Source organism: Plectrocnemia conspersa, unplaced genomic scaffold, assembly GCF_051122295.1.
Source record: "Plectrocnemia conspersa isolate PC_06_02 unplaced genomic scaffold, ASM5112229v1 ptg000011l, whole genome shotgun sequence".
Taxonomy (NCBI): Eukaryota; Metazoa; Arthropoda; class Insecta; order Trichoptera; family Polycentropodidae; genus Plectrocnemia; species Plectrocnemia conspersa.
In genome coordinates this window covers 25933982-25947323 of record NW_028277175.1, presented here as the reverse complement: position 1 = coordinate 25947323, position 13342 = coordinate 25933982, and the positions used below count along the sequence as shown (strand labels likewise).

The 13342-nt window shown below is 29.1% G+C and overlaps 2 protein-coding genes across 4 annotated transcripts in view; one reads left to right on the top strand and one right to left on the bottom strand.

Annotated features, from left to right (window-relative positions):
* LOC148230096 (uncharacterized) overlaps window positions 1-9940 on the bottom strand; it is a 114298-nt gene extending 104358 nt beyond the window's left edge. The window contains exon 1 of one of the 2 annotated variants that reach the window (XM_088196422.1): window positions 9764-9940. The gene's annotated coding sequence lies outside the window, so the exon portion shown is untranslated. Of the gene's footprint in view, window positions 1-5109; window positions 5323-9763 lie in introns of those variants that run through there. The other variant, XM_088196423.1, reaches the window with a different exon arrangement.
* The window catches only part of LOC148230094 (DNA oxidative demethylase ALKBH2-like), a 171934-nt gene that overhangs the window by 153368 nt on the left and 5224 nt on the right, over window positions 1-13342 (top strand). The gene's annotated exons all lie outside the window — the stretch shown is intronic.

The window sequence follows — 13342 nt, the reverse complement described above, 5'->3', positions numbered from 1 at the left end:
TTGCATAAAAATTACTGACTCTCGACTTAGATATACACCTATTATACATGCTATTAAACCTCTAACTCTTAATTATTATTATTATTACTATTATAAATCTTCCGTTGCAAGACGACAAGCGTTAACAAAATGCGTTACAACGAGATTTTCACGAAAGATCTCAGAAAATCAGCAAATTTTTTGTAAAAAAATTAATTTGTACGAATATTTTTAAATACTTTACAACCGTTGCATTTTTTATATAACTGCATAAGAATAGGGGTATCCGTGACAGATGTTTGAAAATATACATGCTTACATTAAATTTCGGTCGGGAGAATTTAAATTGCAAAAAAATATTTATGGTTTTCCCAACTGCTCTAATTAGCCTTATCTTTGCTTTACTAATAATTTTATTCATTATCAGATAAAAAAAACCGCTCTTTGTGGGAATCGATAGATTGCAAAAATGTATTGGGATTTTTAGAGTTACACCATAAAATTTTCGATAAAATAAAATCTTATCTTATCTTTTTCTTGTTCGAAATATTAAAAAAATGTAAAGTAGCAACAGCTGTTATTGTCAATTTTTTCTATGATTCGGATACAAATACGTGAGCCAAGAAAGATCTGTTATGGTACTTCGACTATTCGCGTCCATTCACAAGTCTGCTCTCTTCAACGATCGTTTAATTCTCTGCTCATCAATAATATAAAGATATTTACAATAATATACTGTATTATTATATGACATTAATATGTATAAAATATATGTAATATGTACCTCAAAATTTTTCGACATTTCTCGAAAAATCGAAACGATTGAGAAACCAAAATGCCTAGCTACATCCCATCGGCTTTAAATCGTCTGGTTTTTCACTGCTTATGTTTAGGTGTTGAGTGTGTTTATCCCAGCTGTAACGCATTGGGCTTATGCTTGTTAAGTAAAAAAAATCTACACAGACAATTCTGTAGATAAAAACTCAGGCTCTCAATGCAGGCTCATGCAAATCAGGCTTTCCACTTCGATCATAATATTTGCTCCAGTGAGCTCGACTCCTTAAGTCGCCAGGAGCTAAGACGACTTGAAAATTTTACGACTCAAGGCTATGGCACGAACAATTACTATTATTTAGATACAGTTACGATCGCGTATCTGTATCTAAATAATAATTTAACGCAAATTTTCATATTAACTAAAATAAAGGCACATCAAAATTGAATAGAACAAATGTTATTATTAATTTATTATTAAATCTGTTTTTTACTTAATTAAAAACTTGATTGTTACTTTAAACTTTAAACTTAACTCTCCAAACTCCATCACATTTTAAATTCTATGTTTATCAACAAATTTCAAAGGGCTGCTTCAGATTAAAGCTCACTTCATTTAAAATCACACCGACAATCTCGAGAGTAAGCCAATTTAGACGCGCTACCGAAAACTTTATAATTGACCACACCAAATTCAAAACCTCCCTGACCCCAGGGGTGCAGGGCGACTGCCCGGAGCCATCAATCGCGAATATTATAGCTCATAAGAAATATTACCTAATAAATTTCGGACCCTTCCGTCCATTAATCTCGGTTCGCGTTGTTAGCGCCGTAGTTACGGCCCAACAAATTAACACAGGGCCGCACTCGGTGATCTCGAACAATTTGCATTCTAGTCTCGGTTATCGCCGTTTTGCGTGCGCGCTATACTTTTTAATGCGTACATTTGTAGGCAAACGCTCGAACAACTCGGAAAACTGTCAGCCCTAAAGCCAATAAGGGATAAGCCCTGAGGGCTTTGAAGCGCGTCTTATAAGACAAACAGTCGTATAATTCGAGCTTAAGCACACACGCTCAATTTATAAGTATGCTTGGTGATTAAGCCCATTATTTTCTCAAAGATACGACCTTTAATTTAAAAAGTAATTCTACAAGATTATGTTGTTTTTTTTGTCTAAAAACCTCTTACTGTCTAAAAACTTACTGTCTTTTGTCTAAAAACCACTTTTACTATTAATAAAATATTCAAAAATAATTTTGATCACAAATTTTTGCCTCATTATGATAAATACTATAACGTTGTGCGTAATGAATGAGTTGATAAAATGTAGCAAAGTTTTTAATACTCAATAATAATATTATAGATTTTTCAAGATTAGCCAATTTCTATTTTCAACGTTTTTGGCAGATTTTATTTTTTTTAATTATGTTATTTTTGACACAAAAATTTTATTTAAATAAAAAAATCTAGCTTTTAATATGTGATTGAATCGGTTAAATCATCCAATCGAAAATCATTTAGACGTAAGCAATTAAATCTTAAAAACCGGTGACAAAAAAAATGTTGTTTTGTGATATACAAAGATGAATTTTAAACGTCTAGTGTAAAATATTTTAGAAAAATAGGACACCGCCGTGAGAAAACCTTTTTGCATATCAAGTAAAAGTATCCACCATAAAAGAATAAAAGTATCGGACGCAAATGCCTTAAGGAAGGATAACACGTGCAAAACAACCGTATGTTATCTACTCTAGCGGCCAATGATAATCTATTATAAAAAAGTAGTGATAACTAATGATTAAACGCTCATTCAATCATTAGTTTTAGCTATAGCAAAATTTAATTTGTGCTTTTTGGTAAATTTCCCATTTTGACAAAAAAATATTTCAATAATTGTTTATTATCAACTCTGTTACTATTTAAAATTTAATTTAATTAAACTAAATTATTGCAGAATAAAATCTTTAATGAAGTTGAAAAATACATATTTATTATTTTTTAATTCTGTTTTTAAAAACTTTATTGTATTTAATTTACTCTTGCTTCGAAAAAGTACTTAAAAAGCATTATCAAACATTAAAAAAAATTGTAATGTAGTCAACTTATTTAAAGTTAAGTGTAAAAAATGTATATAAATTTATTCGGTTTAATACTGTAGACAATTTTATTTTATATTAATTTAAGCATAAATTAAATTACAGAAGTACATTATATAGTATATATAAATATAATATAGTAATTAGTTTTCTGGTTAAATTATATTATAATTTAATTTAAATTCAAACATAGTTGTTGGATAGATGTATTTAGGTATGCAGATAACATTCTTCAAATTCGCTTAGAGCCATACCAGTGTTTCCCAAACAGTAAAAAGGTTTACAAATCACCTAATAGCAATTCGTATTCGTAATAAAATGTAATTCAAAAAATATATTTATACGCTGTATGTATATAGTTCATTAAATAAAACTACCAAATTAAAAATAAATTTAATCAGAGAATTTAACAAAAATATTTTAAATTAAAAATAATAGTATTATTCGTATTTTTGTAGCATATTTTTAATATACATTAACATAAATAAGTACTGATTATATTTACATATGTACATATATCAATTTTATATTGAAAATATTTGTTCTTCTTAGCTAACCTTACTGATGACGACTTTAAAAATTATAAGTCTGTAGTGGTGACTTTTTTCTCACATTGACGGGACTTCTCGTCACGCCCATTACAATTATCGTAATTACAGAATAAGTCGTCATACCCATAACGTTATAAAATGCAGACAATTTGTAATTTATCGTCTGTATACCAAAAAAAAGCAGAAAAAAAAAAGATTAAAGAACTAAATTTTACATAGAAAAAAAGCAAAATAATTATTTTAATTTACAATTCTGAATTATAGAAAATAAAAAATACTAATAAATAAATTAAAAAGTTGGTGAATAACGAAACTAAAATTAATAATTAAAAATTACATTTCAAAACAGTAGTGTTTTGATTTAAAAATATATATATGTATTATATAAAAAAATATTACTTTGTTCGAGAACGTTTACAAGGTAGACCAATTTCATCATCTCTATTATAAGTTTCAATGTTATTTTCACTTCACAGATATTTGAACTTTTATCTTATTATCTTATCAAATTAAAATAGTTCTGCGGATGTATCTAATACGTAAACAACTATTCTCTACTATGCAAGTACAAAGCTATCTTGCACATGCCATATTTAAAGTGTTTAGATGTGTTAGTATGAAGCGTGATAATATGTTTTAGCCGCTGTAAATTACTTGTTAAAAATCCATGACGAGTTAACTCGTCATGCCTATTTAATTAAGAATTTTTAATTGACAAATATTTTTTTATTTTTTTCGTGTTTTATTATAAATATGACCATCATGATTCGCCTGGTTTTTCCAATGCGTCATAATGCCCATTATACAATTTAACATTAAAAAAAAATTGAGAAAAAAAAACAGTTATGGTACACATCTGAAATATATATCGCCTAAAACATCTTTGTTTCGCAAGTTCGTTGAGAAAATAGATAGATCATACGAGAGGAGCGTTCTCAAGCGCTGACGTTCTGTCTGCAACGGGCAAGAATAAAGAACGCGATCGCAGCTTAAAATTACCGAAATCACATGAAAGACACCGCCCTATAGCAACTTATTTAATATATGCTACGATATATGCTCGTCATATCCAGTAAAATAATGATTTATTTTATTTTCTAAAATTAATAATATGGGCGAAAGAGAACATAGTGTTTCTTAATCTTTAGAAAAATGCTTTTTAATCAACAGTTAGCTACTTAGTTACATGAGATTTCTAGTATACAATATCTACTAGGTTGTTTCGTTACAGAAAGGTATAATAAGAATACAAGACTGAGAATATACAATTTTATTATAAATTAAAAAAATCGATTTTGCTGCGGGAATTTATCCCAAGGCTATATTACCACTCCAGCACTTAACGAATTACGCCAACCCGGTCCTTACATTATATTTATAGCACCAAGTTGTTTTTAACAATAAAAACACATAAAAGAGTAGAAACAGCAATCAAGAATTAACTATGTTATAGCAATATGATAAAAATATCAAAGTTCTTTATTTGTGAATTTATTATTAGGCTTATATTTAAATAGCATATATAAACACAAAACAATACATCTTAGAGGTTTAACTTAAAGTGTCAAAAAAGTACCGTATTAACAAATTTTCATCCAAAGAACTTTGAGAACGGTTGCTCTAAGACGCGTTCCGTCATACGACGTCACTCCAATGTTATGACAGTTCCTATGCTTATACATAATAATAGTATTATGCCGTCACTTACCGAAGCTAGGTGACGTCGCTGCGGTAACCGCCGTCTGTCGAAACTCACAAAACAGCAGACGCAGTAGCTCCGACCCTCCCCCTGGTCCGCCGCTCCCTCTATCCTGACCGTTCTCCCACCCTTACCCTAAAAACCTTACCCCAACCCCGACGACGCAGACGAACTCATCTCACGACCCGAAAATATAAGTGACGCCTTTTCGAAATACTGTACCTAATTGAAAGATTTAAATTTCAATACCTATGCTATGTTCAGGGAACGTATATATACGTCATTCGTTAATTTTAACTCGAATTTTTTTAAATATTAATACTATTCAAAATTTGACAAAAAAAACCCACGTTCATTTATTCCTTGCAATCTAATAATAAAAAATTAATATAGAAAGAAATTTGTACTTTTGAATAATTTAATAAAATGTGATGATTTTTTAATTGCACTGAGAATCGTGTCAATGACAAAGAAAGTCATAATTAGTAAATTATATTAACTTTGGATTAGTTTGTGTCATTGTGTCCCACGAAACCTTACCAAATTATCTTTACGTTTGACCTAGATGTAAAATATAATTGCAGACACTAGGTTAATATTGTATCTAAATACAGAATTAAATGAATCTAAAATAGGTTGAAACATTAATCTTGGCACGCGATATTTAGGAACGTCACAACTAACCTTTAAAATATTAATATTACATTTAATGATTGCTTCTAAACTATATTTGGTTTAATAATTTATGACACGTTTTCTCATTTTCAGTTAAGCTCACATTTCTACGCACATTTGAACTAAAACTTAAGTTATTTTTGAAAGCCAGGTATGGACGACTCATTTTGTCATGCTCAGTGAAAAAAAACGGAATAAATTAGGATAAAGTGCAGTGAAGTTTTGCAATATGAAAGGCTTTTGGCTTGAGAAATTTTGATAAATAAAAAAATATATATTGATTATATGATATTTTTATATATGTGAAATATCTTTACTGATTTTATTTTTGCAATATTTTTGCCAATATTAAGGCATGTAAATTATATTATTTATAGTAATTAAAATATAAAACAATTTGAAGAATTTTTTCTTTATAATCGTTTAACTAATGATAAATGTTTTATTTCTTTATTTCTTTAATGACATTAATATCTTGTCTCTTTGCCTGTTTATTTTTTGTATGATTGCCAGTTGAAATTTTGAGCTAAGCTCTGAATCAAGATTTTCTGTTGCTACTTTACATTTTTTATATTTCTTACACAAAATAAAATATTGTAAAAGCGATAAGTTCGCCGATAGACAAATGTTATGGCGTAACTATATGGAAAGCTTCCGTAATTTTTTGCAATCTGCTGATTTTTACGATGAGATGTTTATCGGCGGTGTCTATTGTGACTAAAATTCGCAGAATTCGTTCGTTGAACGAATGAAAGTGTTGAAAAGGCCCATCCTTAATTATCGTTTGACGTTTATATTAAAAAACAGCTTTGCGTCGTAAATTTTTATGATGTTTGTGCTACGTTTTTATATTTGTTGTCTCAAGACGCAAAAAGTTTATTTGAATCAGTTCAATAATTCGATCGCGGTGAATATGTTTTTAGTTATTTAATTTATATGCAAATCCACACGAAAGAAGCGCCGAAGCGGATCCGATCTTTATGTATATTAAATTCGGTAAAAACATTATTATATATATACAATAAATTCTATAAAATATTCCATCAATTTTTCTGAATTAATTCAATGCAGATGATCTTAATTCTAGTGATTTAAAAAATCTAAAATGCTATGTAATAATAAATTAAACATTTCTTTTGACGCCTTTATAAAATCAAAAAATGATTATGAAAGTAATTAATGATAAATTTAAATAATTATTATTAACCAATAGTGATTTTTTTAATTAAATAATATTTTACAGGCAATAATTTGATTTATTGTATTAATTGATTAAATAAATTAATATTGGTAAAAAACGGGAAAAAAATTACGAATATATTCGAATACTTTATCCATTTTTTATTCAATATTAAAATAGTTGAAAACTAGTTCAGGCAGATAGAGTTAACATAAAAAGAATAAAGTTTTACGACCATAGAAAAGATGAAGGCAAAATCGTCGAGTAAGCTAAAGACTATACCAAACATTGCATTCCACAACATTTACATAATTAACCATCAAATAAACCATTTCTTTAACATAAAAAAATATGTTAACTTAAATCCAGGAACTAAATGTAGACGCATTTAAGGAATTTATTTATTTTTGATCTTCTGTTGTAACCTGACAGGCGTAAGGTTATTGTGTTACAATTGAGTAAATCTGTACCAACTGTGTAAGTCAATCAAACATAATAAATACCTATAAGTTAATATTAACCACCAAATTTTTCAGTCTGGGGATCGGTAACATCTATATAAATAATATAAAAGGACCGGTTTTTAATAATAGCGCATTTTTATAAATTAAAATTCGAGTCTGCAGTCGTGGTTCGAACCCGCAACCTCGCACAACCTTTTTTTAACACTTGCGAGGTCTAAACTTTCTTTGATTTGATAGAACTTAGATACATGCACAATAAAAATATTCATAATTTCGCAACAAATTCCTAATTTACACACATGCGTTTAAATAAAATACATGATTCACTATTGTGATATTTTAATTCAAAATAATGAAATTGATTAAGCTGTATTGAGCTTAAGATCAGAAACCATTTAAATTTGCTTCTGCCTCTAAAAGTAATATATGCTTTGGAATTTTGAGCTAATATCTAACTTTGAGATAATTGAGTAATATTGCGAAATACTTTTATAATATTGTTCATTAACCATTGGTATATATGTGCTTATTATGAAGTTGTTATTTTAGAATTAGTATAAGTCCTACCATTAATAATGGCTTTATAAAAAATTGTATCAAGCAATTTGTTCCAGGACCGGTCCATTCTAAATGCAGCTCGTAATAGCGTTATGTTTAATTTATCATAAAGCGGTCGCCCGGGGCGATTCCACTCTGGAATGTTAGGAATCTGAGTAAATTGGGGAGATTCCATCGGCGGTCTTGATTCGTGACGCGTGACTGGACGTTAAGCGCTTCTCAACATTAATTTGTAGTCATAGCTTATATATCTATTACATATTTAGATCAAATATTTTATAATTTATACAGATAAATAACCTAATAGTCATAGTTATTAAAATAATATTGAGGATATATTAGTTTTTTTATGATGTATTATAATGTAAATATTTTACCATTGTTTAACGCAAGAGCTTATAATATCTGTAATTCCAACTGTAAATACATATTTATGAATTATAGAAGTATAAAATTGATGTTATCAATATGTGCTTACGTTGGATATAATGCGATAACTCAGGGTGCGTACTCAAGCGTATGAAAACAATATATTTATATATATTTTATTATAACATATATTCATCTAGTTTTTTAGTAATTTTAAAATAATTTATATGTGAATTTAGAAATATGTTTGTGCTGTTTTTAATATATATAATATTTACGAATAGTTGATCTAATTGATTTTAATGAGTTAAATTGTGGTAAATTTATGTAATTCTCCAAGCTAATAAAAATGCACAAAGACAAATGGTACAGTTGGTGTCCAATATATAAAAGACCTAAGGCCCAATGACGCCCTCTGACCACAATGCGCACCAAACAGTCACTTTTTGTGCCTCTAATTATCTCGTGTGAATCACATGAGAATTTTATTCGCCCCATATGCGGCAATTTTAAGAGCGGCTCCATACGCTGCAAGACCGCGGTTGACAGTTTTTGTTACATATGTAGAACAAATAATTTGTCAAACAGAAATAATATAACTCCAAAGATTAAAACTGCATATTTTCACTACTTTTGCTGCCATATTGGTAATCAAGACAAAGCATGTGCTCCTATAGACAAGATAAACAGCTCAGTGGTTACATGGAAAAGAAAGAACGATGTCATTTGGTGTTCTAATGGTCTGAAGGGAACCAAGAGATCATGTAATAGTAAATAAATATAATTATTAAGACTTATTTATTGTTAATATTTAACACCTATGTTTAGTGAAGCATATTCCGTGAAATATTTGAAATAAAATTTTATAAATAGAAAGAAATGTTTGTATGAAATACCTGCGTTTGTTTTCATTTCGCCAGCCATCCCTATCATATTTTTTCTATTACATATCAGAATTACTGGGAACTGCTAAATATCGTTAGACGTTAAATGTATTTCTTTTATGTTGACATATTGCGTGTTAACGCAAATAAAGTATAGGTACAAATCACCGATACATGTTTAATGTATGGGGTCCATACATACAATAATTTGACGTCATACATCCTGGTCACCATAGAGACTTTGAATGTGTATAATAAACATAGTCCAAATCAGTCATTAAAATCTTTGTTGGCCAGTATTATTTAAACACAAGTATATTATCTTTCGGTTAGGCATATTATAAAATATTATTATTATTATTATTATTACTATATATTAGTTTAGTATTAATGGAAAACTATTAAATAATATTACTACGTATGCATATCCCTTTTCCTAAAACCAAAACCACAGACCGTTATTTTCTAACCAACTCCCTCTTACTACACACACATCAATAACGGAATCACACATACACAGGCACAAGACTCACCTGCAAAATCACCCAATAACTCCCGCAAAACCTCCTTCCTCTTGCCCAACTTACAGTCTTTCTGACCCCGATCTGGATATATAATATTATATATTATTTGTATAACTAGTCGAGTTCATTTTTAACACGGTCGCGGTCTGTGCCGTTACTTCTCTCGCCGGCTCTGTTACTATGACTAAAATGTAAACACCCAGTGCACGATGACACCGATCGCATAGGCTTTTCGCCCGTCGGTGTGTGCGTGTGCGTGTCTGCTGCATCGTGTGTATGTGTTTGTGTGTAAACAAAAATGTTGTTGTGTCGGTTTTCATTCATCGCAACTGCTTGTCTACTACGAATTCGGTGATCGATTGGCGTACGAAAGTGAGTGCGAAACGTCGCGGTAGTCGGGCGGGTTAATTAATCAACTTTAAAGTGACGACTTCGCATAATTAGGTACTAAGTATACTTGTCACACATTATTATTTAAAAACATAAAAATAAAAAAACTCGACAATTTTTGAGTTAATTGAGCGATTGTAGACAGGCCAGGACACATGTCTGCTCTGAGGAGCTGGTCCTGTTCGTATAATTTAATTTTATATTTTATTATTTTTTTGTATATAATTTTTTGTTTAACCTCTTAGGTCACAAAGGTGTTACAGTTATTTAAATAAATAAATTTGCCTCGAAGTTTAAATAAATATTTTCTAATCCGCAAAACATTTATGGAACGCATAGTATTCAACTTACTCAAAGATTTTGTTTATACCTCTTCTGTGGTTGCAAAACATATTTTTTATCTGCTGAAATACAACAAGCATTCAATAAAGTTTGCCATCAAAGCATCATATATAAAATAAAGATCTACCTTCTGATTCATAATATATGGTATTCTAATCTAACATTAAACAGCGAGATAGCTACTCAAAATTATGTAAATGTAACATGTGAGTACCACAGGGATCTGTGCTAGGTCCAGTCCTTTACCTCATATTTATTTATTTTAATTAAATTAAAACTATCGTGACTAGAGTTTGCAATACCGGTAATAACAATATAAGGACAAAAATTGCCCTTCAATACTACTGGTATTAAAAATCAAAATACCGGTAGTACCGGGAAAAAATCGGTACATTTTATTTGTTGAAAAAAATATTTTCATAGCTTAGAACTACGAAAACGACGATGTCCATATTACTTGAAAGCAGAAGTTGAGAATAAAATAATGCTTATTGTAGGGGATTAACCCTACAATAAGTACTAGTGTTATTGTAGTATTTTTTTATTCTATAATATTAACATATAAACTTTTATAAATTTAATTAATCCTTAACCTGAGTAGAAATAAATAAATATACAAGAGATAAATATTAATATATTCTAAAACAAATATTAAATGTGAAACATATAAATAAATACAAAAAAAAATATGTTGCATTATGAGCAAACAGATTTATTTTTTTAAGCGCTGCTTTCTCAAAACTATTTTTTGGATAAATATATTTTAGTGGTGCTCTGGCCCCTGACATAAAAATTAGGAGACATCCAGAAACGGTCTATAGAAGACGACATTTAATCAAAAATGATTTATTGTTCCAAAAGAAGAAAGTTATACTGCCCGCATTTTTATTATTTATTTTTTTGAAAATGTAATAAATAAATGAATGTGAATAAATAAATTAAATAAAAAGGTTTTTGTACACAGTCGTCTTATTATTTTTTATTAGTAGACGTAGACAGTGACGTAGCCAGGATTTTACCATGTAGGGGTTTAGGTAAAAAACATTTCAGTAATTTATTTTTAATTGTTAAAAATAGGTAAAAATATGATAGAAACAAAATATAAATCAAGTACTTAAAAAATATCAAATTCAATTAGATTCAATCGTCGCGTCTTTATTGTAAATACGTATTTTTTCTGCACTAACATTTATATCCCAGTGAATATTTAATAAGGCCATATTTTCACCACATTGTATTTCTTAAATATGTTTTAAATCGTCGTAGTGTGGAAAAGCTTCGTTCACTTTTGCTAAAATTAGCTTTGTTCAGCAGTAACTTAAAATAGCGTTTTTTTACTAGTAGACAATACAATAAAGGATCAGCTTACAAAGTATTTTTAGAAGTACCTGAATGTAAGGTAGTTTTACTGCTTGAATCACGAGTCGTAGTTTGCCGAACCCTGTTCTATTCTAAAAATTCTTCTTATATTATATATAATAGACTATACTTCAAGTTAAATACATCTACATAATTTTGGATAATGTTCGATTATAAATGGTAAATTTTGTCAATCGCTGGGTGTCGAGTCCCGTAACTTTTCTGTCATACGCTGTTAGTTGTATGTATGTAGTATAATAAATTCCATGACCAAACGCGACTTTTTCACTGGATATTGCCAGGCATGCGATATTTTCTTGCTTATTCTTATATTTATTAATCGGTTCAAGTCCGTACCAGGCTGTCGCACGTGTATTTTCAATGCGCATGCGTGAAAAACCGCACTATTGATACCTTGGCATTGATTCCCAACGGTGGGATTCGATCCTCAGTTCCCCCTTTGTTTTGTTTGACTTTGAAATTACTGTAAAATTTCTTTTGTATGAAAAAATTACAGATTATGTAGCAGTAAAATGATGCAGACATAGAAATGTATGTACTAGATTAGTGGTTCCCAACTTATTTTAAATTTTAGGCCTTTATAATTATAATAAAAATCAGCATATAAAAAAATTAAATATATATGTTACTAATATAAAAGACTTGGTGTGATTGTAGGCAATATTCTGATATTAAAAATGTTATAACAAGATATCGAACAAATTTTTTTTACATCATATTGAAAAAAAAATCTTTACTTTACGCTAAATGAAAATATATTCCATATATCTGAGTGATATTTTGTATTTATTTTAATTATTCTACGACTCTTTGTAAAATTTTCGATTGTTTGTTTTGTATATTCTAAATTAAATAAAAACTCAAATATAAATAATGTCTTCCGGAAAATAACAAATAAATCATCTTCGGGTCCGGTTTTAATCTAAACGAATGTATGCTCTTGTTTGTAAACATTATTTAATATTCAACTTGAACTACTACGAATTATTATAAATATCGGACTAAGTAGCGGTTTTATTTAATTAAATAATTTACAAATAATAAAAACAATAATTATTCATCTAAAATATTATTACACAATAATTAAATTGTATATTTTTATTAAAACATGTGTCGACTCCATCAATTATAACTCCCGGTAGGTACATGAAATTGACGCACTGACCGTAAGAAACAAAACATCATAAGTATATGGAACGTCATAAACGCATCTATCAATTTTATGCGATACGCGCGCATGTTGGTAGTGCATCTTAAAATAAAGGCCATAAATCAAATTTGGGGACAAAAAAATTCAATACGATATATTATTACTTCGACTGGGTATGCTTTTTCTATATCTAGTAATTATCTATGTCTTGAAACATATTTAGCCAACCTCATAAGTTGCTGGATAATTAATTTTGTATTTCCGAAGTAAAAAACGTTAGAAAGAAGGCTCTTTACGTAACTTTCACCCGCTTAAAAATGTCGAAA